Source organism: Macrotis lagotis, chromosome 7 (assembly GCF_037893015.1).
Source record: "Macrotis lagotis isolate mMagLag1 chromosome 7, bilby.v1.9.chrom.fasta, whole genome shotgun sequence".
Taxonomy (NCBI): domain Eukaryota; kingdom Metazoa; phylum Chordata; class Mammalia; order Peramelemorphia; family Peramelidae; genus Macrotis; species Macrotis lagotis.
Genome location: NC_133664.1, coordinates 40,897,759 through 40,925,412, shown reverse-complemented (window position 1 = coordinate 40,925,412; position 27,654 = coordinate 40,897,759). Strand labels below are relative to the sequence as shown.

Below are 27,654 nucleotides of genomic sequence, written 5' to 3'. Positions count from 1 at the left end.
TACAACCAAAAGCCAATGAATGATAAGACCCTGGTGAGACTTAAGTGACAGTTTTGCCAACCACCGTGCTTGGCTTTATTCAATAAGGTGGAGTCAAATACAAAAGAAAACCCAGGTGATAATGATCAGGGCACTCTTAGTAGGACCTAGACATGAAAAATGATTATGTGAAATAACTCTCCTTTAATTTGCTTGTCCTCCCCAGGCCCCCTAGAATCACAGCTATTATACACTGGTTGTCCATTGTTCAGAATCCCCCCAAAGTGATTATTAACAATGAAGTCAGTCAACAATTGCAAACCATTTTAGAGACACAAAGGAGTTATAACCGTTTATTCCCATTAATGCAAGTAGCACTACAATGAAATAATGTATGAGTTAGAAGGGGGATGGGGAACTCCTCCAACCTCAAAAGGAACAAGACAGAAGACAGGCCACACAATAGAAAACAAATCTTTTGTCTCGACTTTGGTTAAATCTGTGAGGTGAGCCAAGAGAAACGTTGCTTTCCATCTTAACCAGACTGAAATGTGTTAAGATGAGCAGCAGCTGAGTCCAGGGTGGTTTTGAATATTTTCTTTTCAAGTTGGCAGCTAATAGACTTCTTGCTGTCACTGCATAAAATGATCTTTAGGTCCTAACAGCAAATCTGAAGAGAAGAATTGGTTTCTTTGTCAAGGTAGGCACCCTGCCTGGTTGTAAAATTGAATGCAGTCTACCTCACTGCATCATCAGTATCAAAAGAAACAGGATATAGGAAAGCCTTCCTATTACACTCTTTAAAGCTCTCACATTTGGAGCCAACCCCTAAACCAGCTGTACCTTTTAATCACCAAAGCAGATAAAATGTAGGGAGGTCCTTCTTTGGTCCTACCTTAACCACACCCATAGGCTAGGAAATAGTGGTGGGGGTCAGTGATGTCTCTATTGGCTTTAAACTCAGTTCCTCTCTTTGCCTGAGACCTTGTTGATCTGTGACTTGCTTTCCAGTGGTTGCTAGGCAACACTATCAGGGATGCTGCATATGGCTAGTGGACATTAATTAACACCTCTGAGTTTCTAGTTTTCTTATATATTTATTTTACACTCTTAAATGAATTCACAACTCAAAATCAGCTTAATGAGCAAACAACATTTCCAGGGGTTTGAATCAGTTTCAAAAAGGACATAGAGACATGAATGCAGTAAACTAGAATACCAACTTTTGACCATTCATCACATCAACTATTGTATAGTGTTAGCCTGGTGATGCCCTCACCGACAAGTCCTGTCCTGACCATTTCCTTACTAGCGAAGGGAGATCAGCAACTCATTGCCCCACCTCCTTCTCATCCAGACATGCCACCTTTGTCATCTCCATTTTTCATATTTATCACTTTGATGTGTTAGGAAGTCTGGTTTAATAAAATGTGCTAATGGGATATGATAATTATATTTATAATTAGAGAGAATGAGGAACAGATGTAATATTGTTCAAATGGTAGGGCCTAGAAAAATGCTCACTTGATGCAGATGGGGGAAGGGATGGGGAGGATCTGATTTAAATCATCAAATATTTATTAAGAACTTATCAAATGCAAGGTGTTGTCCTAGGTGCTGGGGACACAAAGACCCTAATTAGAGAGTTCATATCATAAAGAAACTTACATTCTATGGAGGGGAGGAGGGTACAGTAGGCATAAAGATAAGGAGGAGGAGGAGGGAGAATTCATTAACAACTGGGGACGGGCTGGAGTGGGGGCTGTGTGTGGAGGTGGGAAAAGGAAGGCAGGATTTCTACTCACACAGCTTTATTCTGGGGAATTGCATCTGCTTTACATGCATTGTTAAATAAGAGTTAATTTCATAGAAAGAATACCTCATAGATCTTGAAAGACATTTTGATTTTACCTGGTGACTGAGTCTCCAGATCATTAACTCAAACCCAAAGTTTGACCAGTTGCAAGGTGAAATTCAGTCAACTTTCTGTTTGATTTATGGAGCATTCAGCAGTCAGTTTACCTGCTCTTTTTTCATTGAACTATTTGATGTTTCAATGTGTGGAGCCAGCCTTATACTCAGCTTATCAGTCAGTAGGCATTTATTTTTACAATTTTTTTTTGTATAAAGAATTCTATATTTGCATCCCTCTCCCTTGAACTCTAGTCAAGTATCTGTGTCTACAATTTGGACAGCTCCTCTTGACACCTTCAAGTTTTCACATTCAAAAGGAACACATTATCTTCCCATCTAAATCTGCACCACCATCTTTCGGAGTTATTCAGGTCTTTAATCTTAGGTCATCTGTTCCTTGATTCTTCCCTTTCCCCAAACTTGTAGAGATGACCTCTACCAAATCTTATGTCTACTCTCTAACCTCATGACTGTCACCCAGTATCAGTCCTTTATTTCCTCTCCCTTAGACTAATATACAGGGTAGCTAGGTGGTGTAGTGGATAGAATGCTGGCCCTTAGAATTCAGAGGACCTGAGCTCAAATTCAGCTTCAGACAATTATTAGCAGTGTGACTCTGGGCAAGTCATTTAATCCTGTTTGTCTCAGTTCTTCATATTTCAAATGAGCTGGAGTAGAAAATGGCAAATTACTCTAATGTCTTTGTCAAGAAAATCTAAAATGGAGTCACAAAGAGTTGGACACAACTGAAAGGACTCAACAACAAGATTATTGTATTGGTTTCCATGCTCCTAACTTATCCCTTCACTAATCCATAACTACACAACCGCCAAAATAATTTTCCTAGGAGAGACAAACATCTAGTCATATAATTCTCAGCTCAAAGTTTTGTGGTGGTTCTTTGTTGTTTTGTTTTTTTCCTTAGGATAAATTGCCTTAGGTCAGCATTTAAGATCCTCCATAATTGGGCTCCCATCCTTCATATAACTTCACTTCAGGAACTCCAGCCAAATTGAACTACAATGTATTCTTCAAACTTAGCATCACCTCATCTGTGAAGTCTTTCCTGGTTTCTTACTTGTTAGCAATCTCTCCCTCCTATACATTTGCCATGTTTATTCATGTACCTGTTGTACTCCCTCCTTTCCCCATGGAAACTATTTGAGTACAAGGATTTTTTTTCCTTTTTTTTTCTTCTTTGTATCTGACGCACTTAGCACATAACAGGACTTAATGTTTGTTGAACTGTATTAATTGAATTACCATCATGTATATGTAGCTTCATGGAAAGAAATGAAACTCGGAGATTTCACAAAATGGAAGAGATTATTTCTGATGAACTTCCTGTCCCTTGACTATTCTTGTTTCCAGAAGCTATTTGTTAAGTACTGACAATTTCATAAAGAGGATCCTCTCCTCCACTGAAACATTTTGGATGACCCAGTTTAAGAAGAATTTTGCTAAACTGGAGAGCATCCAAAGGAGGGCAAGCAGAAGAGCTAATAGCATTTGATTTGCAAAGTACTTTATATAAGTGATCTCATTTTTGATCCTTAAAACAACTCTGGGAAATAGGTGCTATTATTATCCATATTTTATAGATGAGGAAGACAAGATTTACTAAATTGCCAGCCTTACAACTAAAGAAAGTGTCTGAGGTAGGATTTGAACACAGAACTCCAAATCTAACATTCTGTCCACCATACCACCTAGACCTTTCAGAATAGTTCATGTCAGAATGACTGCTTGAAGTAAATAGAAATGCCAAGTTTGGAGAAGAGAAGATTCAGAGAAGACATAAATCCCAGAATTTAAGGGTTGGAAGGGATACTAGTGTCCATTTAATTCAATTCATATTAGAATTTCCACTATGACATAAATGACAAAAAGTCACCCAACCTTTGCCCAAAGATGAGATAGTTGTCTGTAAGTACCTGAAGGTACTTACTTGGCCTCAGAAATTGGAAAATTCAAAGACACAAATTCAGACTTGATAGTGGAAAAACCATACTAATTAATCACAGCTGCCCATCAGTGAAATGAGCTGTCTGAGGAAGTGGTTTTAAAGGAGAAACCAGAAGACCACTTGTCAGATACATCATAGTGGAGATCATTTTGTGAGTATGGGTTGGACTAGATGGTCAGGTCTCTTCTAACTCTCAATCCTGTGATACTGTGATGCTTCTCTATGATGGTGAGGAGTCCTTGGTTTCATAAAGGCTGTGCCACCACAGCATAAAAATTTGGGAAAGTTTTAAAGCATGGTCCTGGTTAAAAATTATATTTCTTCTGCTTGAAAACCATAAGTGATAGCCTTATTGACCACCAGGCTGGCAGCAGGGTGGAGAATATTCTGATTATTGTGACTTTTGGAGATTGTCAATACATTGTTGAGAGATTGCAACCTACATTTGAACTCATATCGATAGAATCATGGATCTGTTGAGTAATGAAACATTAAAGACTACTCAACATCACCTCTTCCTTCCACTGGTGCCCAGTCACTTTTATTCTCACATTGGACTAAATCAATAGGGTTGCTGCTTTTGTTTCAGTAGTTAACTCAAAGTTAACAGGTTAGGCTGAAGAGTCCAATTTTAAAGGAATGTAGGTGTGCCCATCTAACCAGTCTGCTGCTTCTTAGGGAGGATGATATCAGGATCAAGAGCAGACATAGCTCAAAGCTACTGATACAGGAGGGCAGGATTACCCATTTAGTCTACTTTAATAAAAGTTCCCTAAATTAATCATTTCAGTTGTCACCAGTCTTTATTTCTTAAGAAATACATAGTAGGAAGGGGCATGAGGGAAGTGTGGGAACTCAAGGAAAGGAAAATTTCTGTCCCTTAAGCTTTAGGGTAAAGACAGAACTGAAAGGTAGAAAGAGCTCTGGATTTGAAGACAAAGGAGATGGGATCAATTCTGGCTCTACGGCTTAATAACTTGGTGATGTTGGGAAAAGTCAATTATCAATTATGCTCTCTGGGCCCTATTTCCTCATCTGTAAAATGAGAGGGTTGAATTTGATGTCATCTAAAGCTCTAAATCTATGATTCTTTGACTAGCCTGAACATCTATTTGGATTGTTATAGGTAAAAGAGTACTGGACTTGGACTCAGAAGAGCAGGGTTCAAGATCTGTTCCCTTAATCTTCCAGTCTCAACTTCCCACTTGCAAACTGTAGCAAATCAGCAAATGTTTCTTTATTTTGAACCCACTATGCTGGATGCCAGAGACTAAAATGGTAGAAAACAAAGAGTGAAAGTCTCTGCCTCCTAGAAGCTCTCTTATGCTTGGGGCATAGAACATCTCCAATGCTAAATAAAGACAAGGTAGTTGGGAATGGAATAGAACATTAGTCATGGGCACTTTGGGAAGAAAGATCAGAAATCTGAGGAGCAGAATGGTGTGGGAAGCTGGAAACCAATGTACAGGAAAATTGTCTAATGTCATATGGTAGATTCTCTTACTCTAGAACCAGCGTGTTTGGAAAGTAATGCCAGATATAATAAAAGTCAAACAATTCAATTTAATTAACATTTGTTAAGGGATTATGGTGTGCAAGGTATTGTACTAGGCCTTAGGGCTAGAAAGGGAAAATAAGTTACTTAGCTTCTCCAACAGGTCAGGAATAAGACAATATAGAGGACAGTATGATAGGGAAAAGGAGGGATTCAGACAAAGTTCTCTAAGAAAATTGAAGGAGGGAGGGAAAACTTTCATCTGCAGTGGAGGAAGTACTGAAGGATTTCATGGAGGAGGGGATATCTGTGTTTAACCCTTATGGAAGAGAGATATTTTAATATGTAGAGATGACAATGAAGAAGTATCAGAGGAGAGAAAAAAAACCGTAGAGTGTGTATGAATGCAGCTAAGTGGAACAGGGTGAAATAGCTAGTAGATCGGATAAGCAGAAATATAAAATGAATGATGGGGGTGTGTGTGTCATGAAATAAGACTGGAAAGATATGATAGGGCAAGACTGGATCATGCTAAGATAGTTTTATTTTAGAACAGTGGCAAATGTCACTGATGGTTTGTGAGTAGGATGAAGGAGATTAGTACCATGGCCAGGGGAGAGATGATGAAGGTTTTTGGCTCTTTGAATAGAGAAGAGGAGGATCTGTATATAATACCTGCACTATCTACTTTTCAGAAAGTTGTGAGCCAAACATGCCGTAGACAAATCACACATTAAACATGCAATTATTATTGCTTTAAAATAAGTTTTATTGCTGCTTTTTATTTTATATTGGTCATTTCCAGACATGCCATTCCCATGCTCAAGCACCAAATAAATACTTTCTTAAATGAACTTTAATTATTATTTTTGTCATGAACTTGACAGACATCAACAAACATGAACACTTGCATATACAAATAAGAGCAGAAAAAAGAGTGCTGAACATGAAACTGAAAACATCTATTATGTGCAACTTTTTTTTTAAAGAATAGATCGAATTTATTTTGATAGTTCTGACACTGCTCTGCTTCCCTATCACCTGAGCTTCCTTTTGCTCTCCTTTGGGTATTTTTCAACTGATAAAATGATGCTTTTGGAAGCTTTAATAATCATTATCATGTAGAACTCCCTTCTAACACAGGAGGGAAATATCTTGGACTACAATCATTGGAATAGATCTGTTTAGAAAAATATTTAGACTTGGAACTCTTTGAGGTCAGAGACAGTGCTTTTGGGCTTTCTGTGTACCTCCAACACTTAGCATAATGCTGGGACATCATAAGCTCTTAAAGCTAATTGCCTGAGTATGAGTTCACAATGAAGGGAGTTGAGTTGAAGTGTCTCAATAATCTCTTGTGCTGAGGGCCCTCCCCCCATACAGCAAATTCAAGAATTCACAGGAGGCAAATTGAATAGAGACCTTACAGTCAGCAGTCCCCTTGTCTGTCTGTCTCTGTCTTTCTGGGATCTGGTCAGTTTCCCTGAAGATGGGCTTCTTCCCCAGGGAAAATCAGAAGGCATCTGCATGAACTAAGGAACGTTCCCCTCCTCTCTTTTTTCTTCTCCCCTTTTCTTTCCTGCTCACTCTGTGTTTTCCTCACTATCTTTTTTTTTTTTTTTTTTTTTTTTTAGGTTTGAGTCTCCGTTTGAAATGTGCAAATTATGGACCTATTAAGAAAGGGAAAGAGAGTGACTTTGTTCCACTGCCATTAATAACAATCCTATTAACATTGAACTACAGTTCTTGGCTAGCATATGTTTTAAGGCAGCCCTGATATGCCAGCATCTGTCTTGGGCAGGCAGAAGTATGACTAAAGCATGTGTATGTCTGTTATGCCTAACACAGTAAGGAAACAAATGAAAACATTAAGTAAGCTTGCTCAAATATAAATGAGCATATAAAATTTTTTTATGTATTGAATAAATTTCCTAATATCAGTCTCTCCAAATAGAAACCTCGCTTGCAACAAAGAAACACAGCTAAACAAAACAAATTAACACGTGGATCACATCAGATAATTATATGCTTCTGTCCATACCCAGAGTCCATCCCTGAGAATAGGGGCATTTAATAGGATAATAGATGTAGAATTGAAAGTTGACTAGTCAAGTGCTCTAATGTCACAATTGAGGAAACTGAGGCTCAAGGAAGTAAGTATGCTTGCAGAACCAATGCTCTTTCCACTGGACCATACCGCAGCCTTCGATTTCACTATCAGTCTTCCAAAATTATAATCAGTTACCAGATAAATGTGAATCCTGATGCCTTTTATTATTGATTTCTTTTATATGATTATAATCATTGTGCATATGATTCTCTTGGTTCTATCTAGGCTTTTCATCAGTTTATATAAATCTTCCTAAGTTTCTCTCATTCTTCATACTCATTGTTTATTTCTCTTTTGTAAGGGGGAGAAGTGGTCCAGACATGTGACTTCATTGGAATAGAGAATTCTTATTGTGCAAACTCTATCTAATGATGCAGATCCTTAACTCATTTGATACTGATGTGCAGGGTGATTAAGGGACTTTTTTCCCTGGTTTTTGCAAGGCAAATGGGGTTAAGTGGTTTGCCTAAGGACACACAGCTAGGTAATTATTAAGTGTCTGAGGCCGAATTTGAACTCAGGTCCTCCTGACTTCAGGGCTGGTGCTCTATCCACTGTGCCACCTAGCCACCCAGTTAAGGGACTTTCTTTGGGATGTGTTGGTAAATGCTTAACAATTGGCTCTTCAGAAAAGAAATGCACACTTTTTAAAAAAAATTATATATTTTTATTTTATTTAAGGCAATAGGGTTAAGTGACTTGCCCAAGGTCACACAGCTAGGCAATTATTAAGTGTCTGAGTCTGGATTTGAACTCAGATACTCCTGACTCCAGGGCCAGTGCTCTGTCCACTTCACCACCTCCTGCCCCCAGAAATGCATGCTTTTAAGTTTAACCTGCATTATTAGCATTTTCTCTTAAATCTGGACAATTGACAAAATGTAAATCAAGCCCTGATTTGTAGCATTTGCCAATTTCTGATATATAAATGCTCCCACTGTTGAATGGGGCAGCTAGCTAGGCACAATAGTACCTAGAATGTGACCTAAAGTCAGGGAGATTTGAGTTCAAATCTAACCTCAGACACATCTTAACTATGTGATCTTAGGCAAACCACAACCTTTATTTGCCTCAGTTTCCCCAGCTGTAAGGGTTGTTATGAAGAACAAATGACTAGTATTTGTAGAGTTCTTAATAAAGTTATTAGCACATAGTAGACTCTATGTAAATGATACTTGGTCATTATAGCAGGTAGGTGGTGAAGTGGAAAGGGTGCTCGGGGCCTGGTATCAGGAAGATTCATCTTCATTACCTCAAGTCTGGCCTCAGAAACTTACTATATATTGGATTATAAGTCACTTAAGCTTGATGCCTCAGTTTCCTCATCTGTAAAATGAGTTGAAGAAGAGAACGGCAAAACCATTAATATCTCTGACAGGAAAAATCCAAAAGGGGGTCACAAAGCATCAGACATTATTGGAAAATTACTGAGCAACAAAAATTTTGTCATCATCATCATCATCATCATTAACAATAAGGTGCAAGAAAAAAATTAAAAAACAACCAAAAAACCCAATAAGCTGTAAGAACTGGTTGCAACATTTGTTTTTGGACACAGTGAATTTTCATCAGAGGAAGAACTGACCTTTTCTGATACCAAAGTCATTTCCTTACAAACTTGGTGTTGTTTTTTTTTAATCTGGGCTTGGGATTCCAGTAACATAGAAAGCTTCTAGAGAGGAAGTTCCTTTTTTTTTTTTGCATGGCAATGGGGTTAAGTGACTTGCCCAAGGCCAAATAGCTAGGCAATTATTAAGTGTCAGAGGCTGGATTTGAACTCAGGTACTCCTGACTCCAGGGCCAGTGCTCTATCCACTGTGCCACCTAGCTGCCCTGGAAGCTCCTTTTCTAAATGCTTATCAGAACCTGCCCTGTAACCTAAAGACCTGGCAAGCTATCTGGAGGTAGTAAGGAGGATGGTAGGGAAACAGAAATAACCCACATTTTTGAGCCAGAAGACCTGGGTTTGAGTGCTGGTTCTGCTGCCTAAGGTTTCTTGCTAAGGAACTGGGGGTTAATGATGCTCACCACACTTCCTTTACAGGTTTCTAGAAATATGAGCTATTTTAATTATCATTTACATGATTATGTTAGCTGTACAGTGCTCAAACCAGATCTCCAAACTTTCTCTTGCCCCATTTGAATAAAAGTGAGAAAAGTGGCTGCCAGTTAGACCAACTCTGTGGCATTCCAAGGAAGCCCATCTCTTGCTTAGGGGAGTGACAGATGGATAATTTCTTTCTCCCCAGTGTGGGCTGTCCTCAGCCCATTTTGTGTGGGTGGCCACATTCTCTGGTTTGATAGTGTTAATTATGATTCCATGCAGGTAACCTGGGTGATATCTCATTAATCCAGTTAAAAGGTCCTGCTCTTATTCCAGCCTAGGCAAAGTATTCATTCTTTCCTCTTGGAAGAAATCTTCAGGAAATACTTTAAGCAGTTTAGCAGAATTGCCTCAATTGTGAACTAACAGTCGTCATTAAAAGGGATTGACTGGCCTGGCATTTACCAAACAAGCCCACTTGTCTCTGTAGTGCTTCTTTAATAAAAACAGCACCACATTTAGTTTTAATTAGTTTCATTCAATAGAGAAGATAAAAGATGAAAAAAAATGAATCAGGCAAACCAATAAAAACATATCTCAAAATTACTGCTTAAATTGATTGTATCCTTCTGCTGCTAAGAAAACTGTTACATAAGGAGAATCCCCCCATCTCCTGGATATACTAGCATTTAAATTAAATTGTCCAGAAATAATCATCTCTGAAGGAAGGGGAGAGAAACCCAAGTGAATCAATCCTGGGTTGCCTCACCAATGGGACCCATAACTTTTTTTTTTTGCTAGCATGATATTTCTTTGGTCTCCTAATTCCAAATTAGAATTTAAAACAAACACAAGAGTTTGCTTTGAATTTTTGCATCTTCATTTTTATAATTTCAAAGAGCTCCACGGAAGCTTTTCTGATAAGTTCAAAACACAATCGGGCCTAATTAACAATTCCCTTTTCTGGAAAATTTTGGCCTTGTCTAGGTTTAAGATGGTGCCTTTTGTTTCCATTTCAGAAATGTTTAGGTCCACTAAATTAAATAAAAATTAATGGCAGTTCATGTTTATATAATACTTTATTGTTTACAAAGGGTTTACCTACAAAACCAGTGTGCAAGGTGGTGGGAGGAACAAAGAAGCATTGATCTCATTTTACACAAATACTCTGAGAGATCTGTGATCTCATTAGGGTGGGCATTCCCTCCAGTAATTCAAATTGCAACCCCTCCACACCTGCCTGCTCTATTTGACTTCTGTCCTATCCTTCACAGATGCATAGACTTTTGGCATTATGGATTTAGATAAGTTTAGATCTTAAAGGTTACTCAGTCTAACCTCATCTTAAAGATGAAGCTTGGGGGGTGGTGGCTAGGTGACGCAGTGGATAGAGCACCGACCCTGGAGTCAGGAGTTCCTGAGTTCAAATCCAGCCTTGGACACTTAATAATTACCTAGCTGTGTGGCCTTGGGACAGTTGCATAAAGTGTTGGGCTTGGAGTCAGAAAGACAACTTCTGAGTTTGAATCGAGCTTCAAACTTACTAGCTGTGTGACCCTGGGTGACTTAATCTTGTTTGCTTCAGTTTCCTTATCTGTAAAATGAGCTGGAGAAGGAAATGCCAAATCATTCTAGTAACATAGCCAAGAAAACCCCAATTAGGGTCAATGAAGAGTTGGATATGACTGAAATGACTGAACAACAAAAGGTAAATGGAATGACTTGTCCAAAGTCACAGGATGATGAGTAGCATGCCAAGAATTTGAACTCAGGGCTAGGAATTCCAAGTCCAGGGCCTTTTTATCTTGTATCAAGCACACTTGCATCTTGATTCCACCCAGCATGCAGGGTATACTAGGATACTGGCTGTCAGTCACTTATTCCTTGTTCTCACTATGCTATCACCCTTCTTTTTGGGGGCTCATACATTTATAAGATAGGGGAAATTGAGGCTTATAGATCAAATGTGATACTAATTGTAAAGTACTAAGCCCATGGTACATGGTAGGCACTAAATGAATCCTTTTTTCCCTTTCCCCCTTAGAGAGTTCAGTGATTTGATAAACAACGATGTAGTTCATATTGTTGCCCCTTGAACATGGGTCCTATGAGTTCAGGTTTAGGGGATCCTTTCATCAGACTCAGACTTTTCTAGGGCTCATCTCATTCAGCCATCTTAATTCTACAGATGATGAAGATTAGGCACACATAGAGAGAAAAACATGCTAAATTCATACTGCTTCCAATGAAGGACATAGAATTTGAGCCCAGCGTTTGTTTATTAAATACCTACACAAAGTGGTGCAGTTCTTGCCCTTATGGGCCACTGAATCTGCCCAAGGATCTGCCTTCCCACTTATCATTTTATCCCTCACAAAACAGAAAATGTTTGCCCAGTGGCTAAACCTTAAGCTCTCCCCTCAAGATCCAAAGAAATGAGATTGGGTGGCAGCCAGGGAAGAAATTGTACAAGGTGGGAGAACCAAGGATGGACCAGATCATGCCTTAGCTTTATATATAGTCTCTGAAAGGTCATGTCCCTTCCTATTGCCAAGGTTTTCCTCTAAGACAACAGATTCTGATTTCTGATGTGTGGGTATAGCTTTTTTGAGCTGACTGCTTTATGACCACGCAGCAATTCCCTAGCTTCCCCGTTGTTTTCCAGGCTGGGCGACTGTCATCCCATCCAATATGAGCTTTTATAACTAGAGATCTCAATTATGGAAAGAGGTTTCCTATGGAGGATTGGGACTTGGCTGTTCTGCAGTTCTACTGAGGACAGAGAGGGAAGGAATGATAAAAGGTCCAAAGGATGTGCTAATTGGGTGGGTTATGGGACAGATGACTCTATGTCCTTCTCAAGAGGTCTCTCAATATAAGTGAGATTCGAGTCTAGCTTAGTTGGACATAGAGTCAAGAAGACCTGGATTCAATGTCTCAGATATTTGTTAAGTACCTGAGCCCTGACAAGTCATTTAAACTCCCTGAGCCTCAGTTTCTTCATCTGTTCAGTAATTACTAGCATTTACTGAGTATTTAATGGGAATAAATAATAGTGCAAACCTGAAAAGGTTGCTGGGAGGGTCAAGTAAGTTAAGATCTATATAGCACTTTGTAAATCTTAAAGGACTATGTAAACGTGAGGAATTATTATTATTGATTATTTGTATTCTTTATGTTGTGTTTGTTATTGTCATTACTATTACTACTCTAGCAGTAAGGTTAATTTTGGCTCTTCTTGAAGACAGGGGAGGTAGCTAGGTGGTAAAGATAGAAAGCTAGCCTGGAGTCAGGAAGACCCAAGTTCAAATCTAGCCTGAGATCTATCCTAGCTGTATGACCTTTGACAAGCCACTGAATCTGTTTGCCTCCCTTTCCTCAAATGAAAAGTGGGAATAATCATAACACCTACTTCCTAGATTTATTTGGAGGATCAAATGAGATAATATTTGTAAAGTGCTTAGCATAATATCTAACCCACAGTGGGTGGGCTATAAAAATGCTGGCTATTATTGTTGCTGCTTGTTGTTATAGCAAAATGATTACAACCAGCCTTTGAGGTCTCTTGTGATGTTATTAATCTATATATATATATGTATATAATGAGTTCCTTACACACAGTTAGACACCCTCCGGCTGCATTTGCTGAACTGAGAAGTGAACTCAAAGATACAGCTTTTCTCTGAATGAAATAGATCTGATATCCCAAAACCCTCTGATCTGCTCAGACCACATCTAAGTCTGTATGTCCAGTTCTGGGTCCCACAGCTTAGGAAGGACAGGGTCCACGGAACAGCAACCAGGACAATAGGGGCCTGTAAGTATGTGTCATACCAGGATCAGTTAAAGCAAGGATTTTTTAACTGGGGTCCCTAAATTTGAATTAAAAAATATTTTGCTAATTTTATTTTAATACAACTGATTTCCTTTGTAATCCTATTTATTTTATTTTATGCATTTATAAACTTTCTTATGACAAGGTGGTCCCTGGGTTTTATCAGGCTTCCCAATGGGTCAAGAGCATAAAATAGTTAAGCTCTTGAATTAAAGAAAATGGGAGTTAGCTCTGGAGAAGAGAAAGCTCAGAAGGAAAAGGATCAATGTCTTCAAATATCTGAAGGGTCATCAGGCAGGAGAGGGATTAATTTTCTCTTACTTGTCCCCAGGAAGCAATGAAAACAAGATTAATTAAAGTTGCAAAAAGGTCAATTTGGGATTGAAGTCAGAGGAAAACTCCTAAATATGGGAGATATCCCAAAGGGGAACAGGCTACCCCAGGAGTTAGTGAGATTCCCTTTACCAGAGGTATTCAAATGGGCTAGAAAAGACCATGTGTTAGGTGTGCTGTGGTAAGAATGGTTTTTTTAGGTCTGGATTGATGTAGAGAGTCAGGAGCTTTTCACCTCTGAGATTTTGTGAAACTTGCATGATGTTGGCTCAGTAGTTTCTAGATTGAAAACAGAAAACAGAAAAAAAACCAGTTGAAATGACAGAACAGTAATTTAAAGGAGGGTTTAAAGGAAGGAGAGAAGCAGAGATAGGAAAATCTGTTGCAACAGGCATAGCGGTTGGCAATAAGATTTTGCATTAGGATGGAAGCAGGGAGAATCAAGAAAGGAAGATGGTGATAAGTAGTTGTGTGGAGGTGAGTGGTATCAAAAACATTTAGGTAGGGGGAGGAAAGGAGAAGAGTCTTAAGATTTTATCTTAGGGGTGGCTAGGTAGTGCAGTGGATAGAGCCCTGGCCCTGGAGTCAGGAGTACTTGAGTTCAAATTTGACCTCAGACACTTAATAATTATCTAGCTGTGTGGCCTTGGGTAAGCCACTTAACCCCATTGCCTTGCAAAAAAAAAAAAGATTGTATCTTAAATTACAAATATAGGAGGTTGGGTGAATGGAGGTAACAGAAAGGATGAACTCCAAAGAAGAAAAAAGATTTAGAAGAGAGTTAATAAGGTTGTTTTTGAAAACAAACAAAAAAAAAACCTGCCCTCTAATTCCAAAGAAGGGCATCAAGAGTTTAGAATGAGACATCTATTTTTTGGCCATGGCCAATCTTGGAATTTGTTTTGCTGGGCTAAGCATATATTTTTTTAAAGGGTTGATTTTTCTTCTTTCTTTTCCCCAATGGAGTGGAAGTGACAAGAAGGAGAAAAAATAGTTTTGTGAGTTGAAAAAAAAATTAAATAGAAGAATAAAGACAAAACTTTAATGCCTCCTAATCATCACCTGATTATCAAACATGTTTATAGCTAATTAAAATCTGCTGGGGCTTTGAAAAAAACTTTGAGCAACTGTTGTTTACCTTCTTGCCAACCTCACTGACTCTGCAAAGATGAGTATTCACACCCAACTGCACTTACTCTGCAGAGATATACTGAAGGTCACAGGTATTATGAGTAATTCTCCCACATCCAAAGGGGAAAGTACACAAATTCTTCGCTAAAGCTTTATTTGATATATGTCAACACGGTCTAGAGAAAAACACGGGTTCTTCATTTTTATCATTAACTTTTGCTTTTATATAACCTTAATTAGCAAATATATCCCTCTCTTCCCAAAGAAACCATCTTTGATAGCAAGGATATTTTTTACTTTAATTTTTTTTTTTTAATTTATTGGGGCAGCTAGGTGGTGCGGTGGATAGAGCACTGGCCCTGGAGTCAGGAGTGAGTTCAAATATGGCTTCAGACAATAATTCCCTAGATGTGTGGCTTTGGGCAAGTCACTTAACCCCATTGCCTTGCAAAAATATTATTTATTTATTTTGAATTTTATAATTCTTCCCCAATCTCATCTCCCCCCCCCCAAAGGCAGTCTGTTAATTTATACATTGTTTCCTTGGTATGCATTGATCCAAGATAGCAAGGATACTTTTTAAAAGAGTACAAACATTCCTTAAAACTAGCCAATACATCTAATAATATATACAACATTCCATACACCTTAATTTTCCACCTCTGCTAAGTAGGAAGGAAGGGGGATATTTCCTCATCCCTTTTCAGAATCCAGGATTTGATCATGGATTCTTGAAGGCTATGTCAAAGGACTGTAAGCAGTGGAAATGACAGCCTAACCATTTATAAAGGCTCTCAGCTTGACCCAACAATGGACTGCATGGTTTATAGTCTAGTCACCAGTGAAGAAATTCCCAAAGAGTAGCAGAGGAGTTTTGATCTGCCTTAATGGAAAGAATACTACCATTAATGAAATCTCAGTTCACTTCCTTCAAGACTTACATGTTACAGCTTCCATATGGTATCTCTCTCCAAATCACACAGATTCTAGTGGCTTGCCCTTCTCAAACCACTTTACATTGACCTTTTATTTAAACTATATATATAAAGTAGATAGATTTAGAGCTAGAAAGGACTTTGGAGGCAATTTATTTCAATTCTCATTTTGTAGATGAGGAAACTAAGGCTGATGCTAGGATTCAAAGCCAGGTCTTCTAAGATGCTCCACTCCACAACAGAATGCAAGTTCCATCCAAGCCATTACTGTTTCAATTTTGTTTTTGTGTCTCAAGTATTAATAGAGTGTCTGACACTTAATAAATGCTTATTGATGGACTGATTGATAGTTATTTGAGTGGAAGAAAGAGCAAAACTATAAATAGTCATTTTGCTTCTTGCACAAACGCTAAGTATATGGAGGACTAGGATTATCAAAAAATTTCATGGAGAGGAAGCAGTAAAGAGTATGAGATTTGGAGTCAGCTTGTGTGATCTTGAACAAAACTGTGTATCAGTTTCCTCATCTGAAAAGTGGAGGGGTTGGATTCAATGACTTTCAAGGTTTCTGCAAACTAAATCTATGATCTTATCATAGTTTTTGAGGAGGAAAGAAGACCATTGAGGGTTGAGACAAGTCTGGAATGGGACGGGGGAAATGAAACAGAATTGTCAGTGTTCTCTAAATTTTTCCACTCTGGGGTAAATCCCTCATCACTTTTCCCCAGCAACTGCTCTGGGAAGAAGGTTGGAAGAAGTTAAAACTGTAAAACTATCCTTCTTTGCCCTTTCCTAGCCCCTTAATTTTTGGGGACTTTGGCCAGAGTCTGTCACAGTCCTGCTTATCTTTTAACAATTCAGTTGCAAGAAAATAGTCTAAATCTAAGGCCCAAGGCCATAGGATGAACCTTCCTGAAATGGCCCTGAATAAACATTTTAGTAAATGGGAGAGCAGCTGCCAATTTACCAAGCTGTGCAGGAATGAGGCATATTAACATTAGTGGGGGCAAGGAAGATCACTATTTTCTGTTAATGACTTCATATATAACACTCCTTTTTCTCCTGGGGCCTGATTAAAATATAATTTGAATAATTCCTGTCTTAGGGCTTCATTGTCTATTATTGTGAACCAAGCCTATGTTCCTGAATTTAGAGTGAGCATGGTGGGTGGGGGTGGCAAACATCCTCCTCTATGCTCATTCTGCCGATTCTTATCCCTTTGATGCCATTCTTCATTTCTTGAGAACTGACTGAATTGGAGATGAACTTTAGAGATAGCTGGTGTTTGACAAAGTTAGATGCATTATCAATCCTGTACCTTTGTATTTTCAGGTTAATTTGACCAATCCTATCCATCAGAAGTCCCTAACCGATATTCTTCAGGTTTATTTGACCCTGATGTTACCATCAACACCTATGAAAAATAACAGTGAAGCCTCCTCGGAAATCCCTCCCACCCCCAGTTACCCCCTCTTTGTATTTGTTTTGCCATCATTGGCCTCAGCTGTCTAATCATAATTTAGATGTAGCTCCTTCACAAAGGAAACTAGCAGCCCTGGAAAAAATGAACAAGCAGGGACATCCTCACCCATGCAGCCAGTCAGCCAGAAGTAACTCTATTAACCTCCTTGACTTCACAGAGGCAAAGAACTTGATTAAAGTGACATTTTGTCGTGGGCTTGTTCGGGGGCAAACACATATTAGTCATTGTGTGGTGTGAATGGTTACTGATTCAGTGATTCTCAGCTGGACGTTTAAAGGCTTGCACAGCATGCCTCCAAACCAGCTTTTTCAAGTTGATTAAACTTTATTGTGGGCTGTACTTATACTGGCCTATGTGCTGTTCTCTCACTGGCATTCCATCTTAGGCCATCCCTCATGTATGGGAAGATGTTTTATCCTTAGACTGCCTCTTAGAACCTTTTAGAACTCTTTTTTTTTTTTTTTTTTTTTTAGGTTTTTGCAAGGCTTGCCCAAGGCCACACAGCTAGGTAATTATTAAGTGTCTGAGACCGGATTTGAACCCAGGTACTCCTGACTCCAAGGCCAGTGCTTTTATCCACTGCGCCAACTAGCCACCCTTAGAACGCCTTTTAAGCCTCAGTTCATAGGCTCAGAAAGCCTATGGATGGAAAGGACCTTGGAGAGCACTCAGTCCAAAGCTCTCATTTTATAGATAAGGAAATTGAAGAACCAGGAGGGTAATTTGCCCAAGGTCATATTAGAAGCTAAATACCACCCTAGAAGAGGCTATTCCTAAGTCTCCAGGTTAGAGCTTTTCTCTTTAAATCATTCTGTATCTATTTTCATGGCTTAGATCAGAAGTTTCAAACTCATTGTTGAAAAATTATTGCTGAACTAGATTAATAGGTAATTAGAAGATGTTTAACAAAATGAAAAAATTCCAACAAAGATGACAGTGATGTTTGGTTATCTAATTCAAGATGCAGCCAATGGGATTTTCTATTTTGAGTTTGACATCATTGCTCCAGAGGGACCTTGGAGGTCATCTAGTCTAACCCCCTCATTTTACAGATGAGTCACAGAAAGAGATTAAGTGACTGCCCCCAGCAGTCATACATAGTATCCTACTCTCAAGCCCCAGAGCAGGTATTATTTTGTATTTGTCTAGCACAATATATTTAATAGGCACTTAATAAAGGCTCTTTTTTTTTTGGTAACTTAGGACTCAAAAATCATATTCATGGGACTTCCACCAACAAGAACAGTCTCTCAAAAATGGGTCATATTCTACTCATTTATTGTTCAGTCATTTTAGTCACGACTCTTTGTGAGCCCATTCAGGGTTTTCTTGGCAAAGATACTGGAGCAGCCTGTTATTTCCTTCTCCAGATCATTTTATAGATAAGGAAACTGAGGTGAACAGGGTTAGGTGACTTGCTCAGAGTTACACAGATACTAAATATTTGAGGTTGAATTTGAAATCAGGAAGAAGACTCTAAACCCAGTACTTTATTCATTGAGCCACCTATTTGCCCCACCCAATTGATATCTCATTTTAAAAAGGGTATGTTGTTGGACTAATCAATCGTAGTCATGGAATGACAGTGCCAGAATTTATTTGCTTTGTCTTGATCTCATGGCCTCATTGAGTTCTGTTTGGTCTAGTCTTAAATGTTTAAGGGAGTCCATTATTTGGGTTGGGTTTTCCATCTTCTATTGGTTATTTAATTTACTTTCTCATTGCTACCTCCAGAGATCCTTCATTTTTTAGCTTTCTTAGCCCTTGTATCAAGTCATTTCCTTCTCCTCCCAAGGAGTGTGGAAATACTCTTTCATTTTCTAGATGAAGAAACTGAGGGCCAGTTATAAATGACAGCTTGGATTTGAATTCAGATCCTCTCTAAAACCATCACTTTTTCACACCTCCTCAAGTGCTACTTACTGCCTATGTGTCACGTGCCTTCCATATACCTCACCTCTATGTGTGGAAAAAATGGATTTAGACTTGGTCTTCCAAAGTCTCTTCCATCTCTAATGCCTATGGACTATTACCACTGTATAGGACTCTAATTATAGAAGGTATATGAAGTTAGACTGAGGCTTTGCTAACTCCATGGCATCCTAAAAGCTGCTTTTTGGTTTCCAGGCTCAATTCATTGATCTGTTCTTTCTCTCTTTTGTTGACAATGGACAGGTACTCAGATATACATTTCCCCCTGATAACTGCTTTAGCTACATCTCAAAAGCTTTGGTGTATTCTCTGATTATTGCCATGCTCTTTGATGAAATGATTTATTACTTCTATAATTTGTTCTTTGACCCAAAAGATGCTTTTTTTGGAATAAATCCTTGGTTTTGGTTTCCTTGACTCTTGTTTCATTCTTCCGAATACTGAGGGGAGGGGATCCCGAGTACTTGAACTCTGGAGAAACAGGGTTTTATTGCAATTAAATTGCTAAGGAGTTAATTATAATTAAATTGCATGGTATTTTGGGAAATCTGTCACTTCTCTGAATCAGCTCTGACAGTGAGACTGAAATGACACAATAATTAAAACCTTCGATGTAGACATTTGGGGGCAATTTCCATCTAGGTTGGATTACATTGGTTTATTTCATGAAAACTTCTCTTCTTTGCACAATTCCCTGCATCCTCCTATAATTAAAAGCCCATTAGTGGCAGTATAACCAGCTGGTTATATTTTCACTCCTATAATGTTGTAACATTACATCAGAAGTACTGACCAATCTTAGTCCATAGCATCTTTCTTGTGTCCTTTCTTCCTAAGTGATAACATGGTGATCACCTTTTGCTTAAAGATGGACTAGTTGCAGAAATGAGAAGTACATTCATTACCCTCATACAGGCAAGTAAAGAGAGAGCAAAATCATAATAGCCAGGGATAAGAAAAGTCCTGTTATCAAGGAGCATATGACATTGAGGATAGTTCTAGGCATAGGAAGGTGCTTCATTACTACCATATGATGAGGTGTCCCTATCCAGACTGATAGGCACACATAAGGGAAGGAGGCAATTGCAAGTTGATGATGATAACAATTATGGAGTAGAAGGGTACGATTCTCTACTGTAGTCTTATGTTATCTATCTTGGAGAGAGCTAAATTTGGAGTCAGAGGGCCTAGGATCCAGCAGGAGTCCTACACTATTGCCTGTGTGCTATTTCATCTCTCTGGATCTCAGTTTCTTCATCTATACAATAAGGACATTTGATGAGATGAGCTTTAATGAACACTTCCAATTCTAGATCTTCCACGATTCTATTCTGAATGCAGGCTTTGGACTACTTATACCAGCAATTCTATTGGTCTTAGGATCCTGTAATACTATTAAAATTATTGAAGATTCCAAAGGTCATTTGTTTGTGTGGGCTATGTCTATGGATATTTACCTTATTAGAAATGAAAATGTTTTAGTATTAGTATGAAAATGATTTTGACCAAAAGGGTCTCAGGGACCCTCAGGAGTCCCTAAACTATACTTTGAGAACTGAAGACTTACACTAATCAGGGGATGTTGGGAAGTCATCCTTTTAAATGTTATAGAATACCTTTTTAATTCCATAAACACTCCTTGACACTGAAAAAAGGGCAAGTGTAGGTTTGGCAAAGATGTTTATGGTCAACATTATTTGCTAAGAGCTTATATCTGTTGTCTCAAGGAGTTATTTGATGTCCCTCACATATCTCAAAGACAACATGTCCAAAAGAAAACTCATTGTATTCATTACCCCTCTTCCAAACTTCCACCACTTGCCTCCTGGTCATCCATTAGGGTTGTCAAATCAATGACATCTTTAATTCTTCACTTTGATTTGCCTCCTAGGTCCAATCAATTACAAAATCTTGTTACTTCTATCTCCACAACATTTCTAATATATGTCCCCTTCACTCACAATCCTCTTCAGTTCAGATTATTATCATCTCTCACCTCAATTACTTCATTGCCTTCTAATTAGTCTCTTTGGTTTAAATCTCTTTACTCTGAGGCATTTTCTACACAAGTAATCAAAGGATTTCCCCCTAAAGATCTGACCATGTCTCTCCTCTTTTGTTTGGTATTTAAAGCTCTTTGCACCCTGGTCCCCCCCCCCTTTTTTTGTTTTTGTTTTTTTTTTTTGCAATGGGGTTGTGACTTGCCCAAGCTAGGTAATTAGTAAATGTCTAACACTCAGGTCCTCCCACCAGGGTTGGTGCTCTAACCACCATGCCACCTAGCCACCCCAACCTGATCCCTTTCTACTCTAACCTACTCCCATTTAGGCCTTCTACTATCCAACCATGTTCTTTGCCCATAATATTCCATCTTCTGTCTCTGCCTTTGCACTGAGTGTCTCCCCACACTTCCTCTGGAATGTTCTCCTTCACCATTTCTCTCAGAGTTCCTGGCTTCCTTCAAGGCTCAGTCCAAGTGACACTTTCTACTGGAGGCCTCTCCAGTTCTTCCTGCTACTAGTATCTTTCCTTCAAAAGTGATCTTAGCTGCAATGTAATGTTATGCAACATTGTGGTATAATTGGCATTGAGAATTGGCTTCAGAACCAGGAAGACTTTAAGTGTTCAACATCTTATACATACTGGCTCTGACCATGGGCAATTCACTTACCTATCAGGAATATCAAATAGACACTCTGCATGTGGCCCAAACCAGATTAAAACTGCTAACAAAAGAACAATCACATGGCAATGTAACTGGAAAATATGTAATAAAATAAATAAAAATACAATGAAACACAGATGACATTGCATTTTTAAAGTTGGCAATATGTGGCCTAGAGAGATGATTAGGTACAATTAATGGCTCCTATTTAGTATTTGAGTTTGACCCCACTGCTCTGTACCACTAAGTCTACAATTTGCAAAGCAGTTGAATTGTATAAGAGTTTCTTACTAAAAAGTACTCTGTACCAGTGAAATCAAAGATCTGGTTCTTATGCCTCTTCTCTTTCTGTCTAGGTCTGCCCCTGCCCATAATCATCCCCATCCTCACCACATGGTCAATACTTCATATTCCAATTATGTCTCCTTATGCTTAGAAATGGCACCTGAGGACAACTCTCTTCCATTTGATCTTTCAAAACTTAAAATTTCCTTTTTTGCAAAATGGGGATAATAATAGGACCTCACTCAGGTTTTTTTTTATGAGGATCAAATGAAAAAGTATACATTTTACACATATTAATAATTGTTTTGGTATTATTATTCATACCTGTTGTTGAAACACAGCTGGATGGCTATATTATACAGTGTACTGGGTATTGTGCTTGAAGTCAAGATGACCTGGCTTTTAATTCTACCTCCTACACTTATATTAGCTCATATGACTATGAGCAACTTAAGTAATTTCTCTGAGAGCTATAAAGTGGGGGGGGGGTGAGAATTCCTGTATTCTTAAGCCATTAATAATATTAAATATTACTATTATTCTTAGTAATATAATTATAAAGTTGTCATCTGTTATCCTAATAATAGCTAATATCTAATAGCAATAACATAGTACATTAATATTTGCAAACTGCTTTATAATATTATCTTATTTGATCCTCAAAATAATCCTGCAAGGTAGGATCTATTATTGTATCCATTTTGGAGATCAGGAAACTGGAGCAGACAAAGTTTAAGTTCAATTCAATAAATATTTATAAATGCCTACTATATGATAGGCAATAAGAACAAGACAGTCCCTGACTTCAAGGTGCTTATGGTCTAATAGAGGAAGCCAACAGACAAAAGGAAGTTAAAAAGTGGAGTATGAAACAAGGAATGAGGGAGTATCCAGTACAGAGGCATGATAATCTGTGGAGTCAAAACCAAACTGAGCTGCTAATGGAAAATGACTTGCTCAGGGTCAAAAAAGCTAGATTTGAACTTGGGACTCCCTGGCTCCAGACCCACTGTTTTCTCCACTTTACCACTTAGCTCTAATGGAACTAATCTTTCACATTCTTCTTATGAGGCATGACCAGGTCTTTTGGCCCAATATGGAGAGGTTTTAACACAATGTCAGAACATTGTAATCTTGACATTGAAACCTAAATAAATTTTCTCACTACTCCCCCTTACGTGCTTGACGTATATAGAATCACATTGCCGCCTCATTCAAAGGATTTACATATTATCATTGTTGGGGAGTTTTATGGTCAGTGTATATGATATATTTTTATATTTTCACCACTACATCTTTTTATGCCAATCTTAGCATCCATAGACTGAGCATCCATAGAAGAGGCTCAACATCTGCTCTCTTGTCCTATTCATTGTTACTACCAGCACAATGGGGACTTGGGGCTGTTATTTTTACAGTTTCTTTTGAAGAAAGAAGGAGAAAGAAGAATAGAGAGAGAGAGAATAGGATCTCACATTACTTTCAAACTCTGTTTTTCCCAGTCTCTGCAGTGAATAGGTAAGCATATGAAAAGAAATATATTAGATGTAGGGCACAGTATTAATAGGAATATGAATTGTGAATGCTGATGAAAAAGCTCAGGAGACTGATAAAGAAAAATCTATACATAGTATCCCATGAAAATGCTTTGGGAATGGAATTCCTGTTTTCATTTATTCATTTATATTCATCCATCTAGCTAGCTATCTGAATTCCATGTCCCCTTAGCTTTGCCTCTTTCTTTCCTTGGCTACCTTTTAATGATTGATATAATTATGTATAATTTTATCCATTGCCATAATTTTATTAGTCTTTCCCCAATCAGTGGGCACCCACTTTGCTTAACTGAGCAATGTCTGCGTGTTTATACATTGCAGGTCTCCCTGGGGAGGTAGTATCCCATAAAGAGCTGACAGTGAAGGTCTTATGAGTCTGGCATACACCAAAGGGTCAGGCAGGCATGAGGCTATCTCCCAAGGTCAATGGTAGATGTGTCTTTCACATTTCTATCTCCTTGGAGGCCAAAGGTCCAGAAACCCAGAAAACAAGCCTCACTTTGATCTTATTATACTTCCCTTGAAGCAGACTTTCATTTTGGATCTCCCAATTTATATGGATAGGATGAAACAGTAGAAAGTCTTCCATCTCACAAGGGAACATCTGAGTTCAGATTCCAGCTCTGCTACTAACTTTGAACTTGGACAAATCATTTAAGCTTTATGGACCTCAGTTTCTACATTTATAAAATGAAGAGGTTGGCCTGGATCACCTAACAGGATATAAATCTATGATTCTATAATTTAGAAGACTGGACCTCCATTTTGTTCATTCCTCTGCATTCCCTTCAGTGACACAGATCTGATTCCCTCCTTGCTGAGGGTTGTTCAATAGTGAGAGAAATGGAGTTTGGTATACCTTGGTTACTGCATCAGCTGATGGAAAAACTCTTAATGAAGACCTCTATTCCTAAAGCCACTAATGACTATCTAATTGTCAAACTAATTGGCTTTTTCTCAGTCCTTCACCTCTCTATTAACAACTAACTTTTCAGAGTTCTTGAAATTTTAACTTCCTGAAATTTTCATAACATTTTGCTCCCCTGGTTCTTCTGCTATTAAGACTAGTCTTTCTTTAGGTGGCACAGTGGATAAAACACTGGTCTTGGAATCAGGACAGGAGTTTGAATCCAGCCTCAGACACTTCACACTTACTACTTGGGCAAGTTACTTAACCCTGACTGCCTCACATCCAGGGCCATCTATAGTCCCGATCCATATCTGGCTGGACCCAGATGGTTCTGGAAGATAAAGTGAGGCTGGTGACTTAGTACTGCATCCTCCTCTCTTAAATCCAATTCACATGATGTCATGGCTTCACTTCCCCTGATGTCAGGGTCTTCTTCAAGAATGAAGGACAAACATCATCATCCCGTTTCTTCTCTGACTCCTTCACTAGATTTTAGCCTCTTCTGACCATATTATCATGGATGTTACACAAGGCTCCAGCTAATCCAGATCTCAGATCTACCTCCTCTGACCACATGCCTATGAACATCCCACAAGGGTCCAACTAATCTCGATCTTGATTCTTCTTCCTTTACACCCTGTGCATCATGGACTTCATCCACTTTCGGTCCAATTAAATATAAGATGAGTGACTTCTTTGCACAGAGCTTTGAAGGAGATATCAAGCTTTTGTAAGACATAATCCCTGCCCTTGCCCAGCATTCAGATTCTAGCAAGACCTTCAGCTTTGTGGGTTGTGATTTTGCACATCAGTATCATCAGCTTTGACATCTCTTCTGTTTCTAGCTGTATTATGTTCCATCATCTTTCACCTTATTAGCAGCTGTCAACTAGGCCTAGGTGAGCTAAGTTTATTTCTTTTCTTCATCAGAAAGGGAAATAGTGCCATTTGGGGTCATCACCATTGCTGCTCTGCTGCAAATATTTTCACAGGGGATTCAAGATAACAGATTTTCCAGATTAGTAGTTCACTCTGTGGTTATTTCCATGAGTGGTCCTAGTCATACTCATTTCATTCCCAAATCAACTCACTCTAGAGTCTGTCTGACTTCTTTATCACCATCCTTGTTCCCATGCTGACACCTTCCTCCTGGTTATCCCACCTCTTAGTTTGCCAGCTCCCCTTTCTGTTTTCTTTCTTTATTACAATGTAGAGAACATCATGGATTCTTGCATTTGTATCCCTAACACAGGTTTTTGGCACATAGTTAGAACCTAATAAAATTTGCTATTTGCCTGTCTAGCTATCCTTTTTTACTTTTTTCAGTCCCAAATCTAAGGATTTGAACTTTCAGGATCCTCATTGTATGAAAGTGAGAAGTCATGTGACTAAAAAGTGAAACTCATGTTGGATGTTGGATCATCTGCTTCTGAGTAATTCCCTTTCTTTTCTTGGTTCTCATAGCTCCCATGCAGAGAAGGTTTCTGTTTTTGTTTTTGTTTTTGTTTTTTTTGGTCAGGACATAATTGTGTATTAAGTTCAGACTTACAGATGTTTTTATCAATCTGCTTGTTCTCCTAGGAGCAGTAATATTTCAGCTATTGGGTTAATAGTTTTCCATTGCATGGATCCTTGGGGGAAGGTGCAAGACAGATTATATTGTAACCTGAAGCATTTGATCAGGTAAAGTACAGAAGGATAGACCAATGGATTCTCAAAATAGGAAGGGATTTCGCATATCCCAAAACATACCCTAGTAGTTCTCTTCTCTACAGTTTGCTCTAGGTTAGCCTGAAAACCATCCAGATCTCTTGGAGAAGCCTTAAGAGTTCTGGATGTTTGATGGGTATGGTTGAATGTTCATAGGATTAAATTACATTCCTAGAACTTGAGAATACCAGTAACAAGGTAAATGCTCCACACCTCAGGGTGCAGGGGCATTGTTAGATATTGTTCCTAAATGTAACCTCTTATGTGGTATTAGGAACAGAGTGCTAGAAACCAGTGTGTGTGTGTGTGTGTGTGTGTGTGTGTGTGTGTGTGTGTGTGTGCGTGCGCTGTGGTCTGTCTGTATGTGTGTGTGTGTGTCTGTGTGTGTGTAAAGAGGTTCCAGAAGCAAATTATGCTTTGTGGAAGTGTGAAAAGAAAGCAAGGAATAGGAACGAATATGAAAGAAGAATAAGGAAAATGTACAACAGGAGGAATGAGTTTGTGAATGGAGTGAGAGAGAGTGATGGGGGTGCACAGGGGAAGTTGGACAACCATGGCTGGGCACTGAACCCTGGTCTGATGAGAACCACAAGGGGTCCTATTTCCCCTCCCCTGGCAATAACACAACTGGAGGATCCATGATGAGAAAACTTGGTCAGCCCCTGCATTGCAACAGCATATCTGAGGGTGAATTTCAAAGCTCTCTCTGGTCTCTGCAAGAGAACAATGAGTGCTTGGCAGGACCCAAGGGATGTCGGGGACAAACAGAGGCAATGTTGTCTATTATACTGATAATAGTGGTCACTGGAGTTGTGAAAAGAAGACTGTCCTGAATGGGTTGTTGTGCATTGAGGACTGTTGTTCACAGCCATCTTGCCTCCATAAAGGCCTTTTAACTGGAACTCAATGGATGTTCATCCTATATGGTGCCATTCACCAGAGGATGTCTCATGTTTTTTGGGCTGACAGTTACCCTGCCGGGGTGGGGGTGGGGGACACTTATGGATGCTAACTCTGTCTTCTTGCTGTCTAGACTGACTGGAGGGAATAGATAAAGAAACTGATGCTCTAATTGCTATGATCTTAGACACAATGTGAACATTCATCCCCATCAAGATATCCCCAGGTTTCTGCCAAGGAAAGAACATTAAGAACGAAGTTTAAGTTGATCAAATGACCTGGGAAAAAAAGAATGAGCATCTACTCATATTTGGAACCTGCCATTTTCCTGTTCCTTTTCCCTTGAAGGAATATGAATTATAAGTCAAAACAGGAAATTTACTGTATCACTTTAAGCCTTTTAGAAAATTGCCTGACCATCCCCAAGGCTTGGGGTAACAATGGAAGGGCAGGTTTCCATGGGGAAGATAA

General features: G+C 38.8%; 1 protein-coding gene across 8 annotated transcripts in view; it reads right to left on the bottom strand.

Moving 5' to 3' along the window:
- The window catches only part of TMEM108 (transmembrane protein 108), a 366,409-nt gene that overhangs the window by 94,130 nt on the left and 244,625 nt on the right, over positions 1–27,654 (bottom strand). The gene's annotated exons all lie outside the window — the stretch shown is intronic.